Source organism: Ricinus communis, chromosome 3, assembly GCF_019578655.1.
Source record: "Ricinus communis isolate WT05 ecotype wild-type chromosome 3, ASM1957865v1, whole genome shotgun sequence".
Classification (NCBI taxonomy): domain Eukaryota; kingdom Viridiplantae; phylum Streptophyta; class Magnoliopsida; order Malpighiales; family Euphorbiaceae; genus Ricinus; species Ricinus communis.
Genome location: NC_063258.1, coordinates 271,105 through 276,905, shown reverse-complemented (window position 1 = coordinate 276,905; position 5,801 = coordinate 271,105).

The window sequence follows — 5,801 nt, the reverse complement described above, 5'->3', positions numbered from 1 at the left end:
TGTGCTATACTATACCAAAAAGTGCCTAACTATACCAAAAATCCCCAAATACCACATGTTCCAAAATACCACGATATGGATTTGCAAGTTTCATAATTACATAGTAACAAAGTTTCAAGGTCTCCATGGTAGATTTGGAACAAGTCCTTCATATCCTACAATGCTACTTTGAGAATTTTGAGTTAGTATTGATGAAGAGGCCTTAGTGTTTTTCTTTTTGACATGAAGTTTCTATTTTTGTGCTAATACTTGTCGCTGGTTAGTAGTAATAAAAGGACTGTCGTCCCATCTTAGATCTGAAGCTCTAAATCTTTCATAAGCAGAATTACCCTCATATGTCAAAAGAGGTTGTATTGAGCCAACTTTTCTTCTACTTTCATTTGGAATTACAATTTTAAGCTTATTGATTTGTTCATAAAATGTTCACTCTGTGATATAAAGGAATACTTAATTAGCAGCTAAAATAAAAAATTACAGCATACATAATCAGATCGAATGCTTACATTAATGGTAGTTTTGCCCTCATTAATTTGATGCCAGTATAAGGTTTAGGTGCTTTTTGTTTTTTCCTTGGTGGCATGCTTGTACCATCAGATGCTACACTAGCTGCATTATAAGTTTGAGGTTTCTTCTTTGTTCCAATCCTCTCAGTGATGCAGTTAAAAATATTCTAACTAGCAGTATCCATATTTTGAGAACATTGCTATCATTTTGCTGGTGAGTAATTTAAACAAAGCAAGTTAAGTTTAATAGCATATAGTAAAAAATTACACAGTTGAAAAGTCAATTAAAAACTTATATTAGATCCTATAGATGCTTCAGATAGTTCAAAGGGTTGTGATCTGCAACTAGATTTATTGTGACCAAATTGCTTATACTTGCTACACTTTATTGGAGTACCTTTCCTTGACAGTTTGCCACTCTTCTTAGGCTCCTCGGGGTCTTTTCTTCTACACCTTTAAGGTCTACCTGGTTTCTTCTTAAAATTTGGTGGTTCTAAATTAAGGAGTCCAATCTTCTTCCAGAAAGTATTAGCTCTTACTGGTTGCATAACATGTGCATATGTCTTGAGGTTGGTTTCCTTCTTATAAAATCATCACATAGTTCTTCAATTGACAACCCTCTATGATAAATAGCACATAAACTATATGCACAAGGTATGCCCGTAAGGTCCCAAGACCTACAAGTGCAGCTTCTTTCATTCAACTTTACTGTGTGAGTATCTTAACCTTTCCTAATCTCAAAACCAAATTCACCATTCCACAAGACTACACAATTAAAAGGCTACAAGTGCAACTTCTTTCATTCAACTTTACTGTGTGAGTATCTTAACCTTCCTAATCTCAAAACCAAATTCACCATTCCACAAGACTACACAATTAAAAGCTCCCTCCGTGTTCTTTTCTAATTTTTAATACAACTTGGACTCAGATTAGAATGCCACTTCGATACCCAATCCCTTCTTACATGAATCCTTGTCATCATTACTTTTCTTATATACTCAAGCATGTTGATAATGTGCATTTTTCTAACATCTAATATAATTTTTTTAAATCTTTCACACATGTTCTTATCAATAACATCATACTTTGTATGAAAGTTCTGGAATGCTCTGCACTATGTATGTGGTAGATAAACTAGCAAGTCCTCAACTGATCTAGATGTCATCTCAAGCTCTTCCAAACAGTCTAGAAACTTTTTATAATAACTTGCTTCGGCATATTTCCAAAACTGTTTTCTCAGTTTTATGCCATGCCACCTTACAAAGATGTGCATAGCACACCACCTATGTTCTGCAAGTGGCAATTTCTCCTTTACAGTTGGCAAAAGACCCTACAAATAGTATAGAAAATGTAAGTAATTAATAAAAACATGTTTACTAATTAATGAAAGCTCCATACCTTATGCATATCTGTTACAATTGTAATGTCTTGCCCATTTGTGATCTCTAAATCTGATTTCAAAAGATTTATAAACCAGCTCCATGTTTCCTTGTTCTCAGTCCTTACAACTGCCCATGTAATTGGAAATTGCTGGTTATTACCATCTCTTCCAATTACAGTGAGCAACTGCCCTCCACACTGTGTTTGCAAGAAACACTCATCCATGCCAATCACATGTTTGCACCTTCCTTCCACCCATTCTTCAGTGCAACAAAGCAAACATAAAAGTACCCAAAAGGTAGCACAATCACAATACTTCCAAGGTTTGATGTTTTCAACTCCTCAGCATAATCATATAACTAAGCATATTGCTCAACATAATTACCTGCTAGCTCATTCAAAATTTTATGTTTAGCTCTTTTGCACATAGAGTAGCCTATTTTAAACTTCATTCCTCTTTAGCTTTTTTTTTTTTTTGCAATTCTATTATTTTGATTATTGGTTTCTCCATAACTACATCTTTAAAATAAAATGAAGGTACTTACATGTCACTCTTCTACTTGTAAATGCCTTCAAGCATTTATGTTTGGGAGTATATGTCTTCCTCCTGAAATTTCCACTACTTCCCTCCTTACTTGCAAAGCACATCCATGGACAATTTTTGAAGCAACATACTGCCCTCACTCTTTCCTTTTCATTTCTCTTGAAGTCAATATCAACACCCCTAGCAATGGAATATTTGGTGTATGCATTTCTGAACTCTTCTGCATCTTTGAACACCATACCAACTACAAAGGCATGAAGTTTAACTTTAGGATCATAAACAAAAGTTTTTTTTCCTTCTAACTATTCTGTTCCCTTTGATGTCTGATTCTCCCTCAAAACTATCATGGGAATCATTATCATGATACTCCTCATCAGTCCCAACTTCTTCAAATTGATGATTGCTTGGCCCTGTTTCAAATACAACTTTAGTAGTCTATTCTGCCTCCTTCTTCCTCACTACTTTCCTATTTTGCACTTGCCCTTTTCTCTTCAACATAAGCTCTTTTTTTCTCTCACATTCATTAACTTATCATTATCTTATTTTGTACTTGCATCATTATTAGGGTCAATCACAAAGTCATCAACTTCATCAATCTTATCTACATTTACATTATGCATTTAAGGTTCCTCAATCTCCTCAATTTCTTTTTCACCTCCTGCACCAGCTTCTTTATCACCTTCAACTTCAAATTCTTTCACATTAGACCCTATCGTTGCACCTTCAAGCAAAGGCACATCATCATCCAATACTATAGCCTTATCAATACCATATTCACAATACAAGTCAATCACACCCCCATCTCTCTTATAAGTATTCAGCATCATAGGCATAGTACTGCCATCATAAAAATGCAGTAAATATCTATCTATAAATCCCATGGGTTTAAACCAAAATAATCTAAGATTATTCCCATATCCTAAAAGATTGACCCTGTCCACAACCCTCTGATAGTGCAGCAAGTCAATATCACTTACTAGGAACACTTCTACCTCTCCATTACTATAGGGTCCCTTACAAATTTTCCACCATGATGTATTCTAACCGTTATTGAGATGGACATACTGCATATGGCCAATTGAACGACAATCAATTTTTAAATCTAAATCATTAAAGAAACATCAAGTTCCTAAATACACACTAAACATAAATAGATTAGAATGTTATAGAACCCAAACACCTAAGTTGCAATCACACAAAAAACCACTTGTTCTTTCTCACATTATAATACTACTACAAATAAGTTTTGAAAAAGACAAAGATACAGTTTTAGTCATAGTTACTCACCTCAGTACAGAAGCCTTAGCTTGAATACAATTAGAATTCGTTCTTCTCAACTCACAATGCTCTTGAGTAATACATTTGCGATTTCTTTCATACTAAAACCCTAATTTTGCTCGATTTTCTTAATTTAAATTTTAGGGATTTGATTTTGTTGCCTAAATAAAGAGAGGGATGGAGGAAGCTTAGGAAAAAAAGTGGTTAGTTGGATTTAGGAAATTCGCCAATCTAATTTTACCTTTTTAACTAAATTTCTTTATTAAAAAAATTAATAATGTAGTTCACATAGCATCTGAGTCGCACGCGAGTGTCCAAATTGATAAAATGTGTCATTTAGCCAAATTTGCTAGATAGCGATGCAACGGGGCCAAAATTTGAAAACCTAGGCTAATTGGATATCAAGGCCAAGTACATGGGGCAAATTGACCTTTTAGCCAAATATATTACATGCATTTACTTATTTTTATTATTTTAATCAGTAGTACTTATTACTATAAAATGTATATATAAAATTTTAATTTGTAAATAATTAAAAATTATATATGAATTTAAATGACACTCTAAATAAATAAATAAAATTATGTAAATTTAATAAATTAATTAAAATAATATTAATGAAATTATCTATAAATAAAAGTTATAATTTATAATTATAAAATACCACAATAATAATACTGAAGCAAATCCTCAATTTTAAATATTTAAAAGTCCTAGACTAATATCATTTCAATCCACTTTGAGTAAACACAAATAAAATAAAAAATAAAAAAATTCAACTCTTATCCATAGGTTATTCCAGACAGCATTTATTTAGCATAATAGCATATGAGATTGATTGATGATCTGTCCATTATTCTATCACATGGCATTCCTATACCCGCATTTTCCGCCAACTTCTCCCGTTAATAACAACATTATCTCTTTTAGCTTAGGTACTAAAAAAATTGTATACTTCTAATATTACAATTTTTAATATTTTAGTATATTATATTTTATATTAATTTTAATTTTAATCTTCAGTAAAACTATTTGTCAAATTTATTTAAGTGACATAAGCTTTATCTGTAAAAAAAGATTGAATCAATATTAGTGTTGTTAACTCACCCCATTACTAAAAAATTATCCATTAAGCACATAAAATTAAAAGCTGATATTATTAAGAAGCAAGATCAAAAGCATCCACAAAAAACAAAGAAGCTTCATGCTAAGAGAAGGGACTAGCATAAGAACAAGAGGCTCATGCTAGAGAGTAAGCCACATTATTCACTTGTCGCTTAACAAACTTTATTGAGAAATTTTGACCAAGACAAGTATATCTACAGTCTTGGATGGTACATCCAAACTTTGTATCATTGACCTCAGAAGAAAGAAATGTATCCACCACCACTTTTGAATCCACCTCAAAGATGATATTAGATATCTGCATGTTCCAGATCCAACTCAATGCTTTTCTAAAACCAAGGGCTTTCGCTTCCTCGACAACATAACAACCAATCACCATCTTTGAGAGTCTATGCAAAAAAGGTCCATAATCATCATGCATAACACATCCTAGCCCAATCGAAGAAGATTGTTGAAACAAAGCAGTGTCCACATTGCATTTTACAAACCCTTGCTGTAATTTGGATCACTTTGAGGAGTATGATGGAGGAGCTGTTGAAAGGGACGACCGAGCCATGACCTGAGCATTTTGTCAGTATGAAGCAAAGTCAAGAACAAACCTAATTGAGATTGCCGACGGAGTGCACTTATTAGTCCAAATCTTATCATTGTGTTGGTTCTAGACATTCTATACAACAACACCAACCCGATCAACTATTGTAGTTGAAGATAACACATCTAAGAAGAAATCAATAAAAGACTAGAACCCAGCCACATTTGGACAAAGACTAATGACCCCTAAAAATCCTTAGCTAACTCACACTTAACAAACAAATGCATGAGATGTTTAAACAAGGAATTATATAAAACACAAGAAGTATGCAATTGCATACCTCGAGCATTTAAGATTGACTTAAGCGGTAGACATCCTTTATAAGCCCGCCAAAGGAAAATTTTAATCCCTAGAGGAAGTTTAAGAGCCTAAAGCTTAG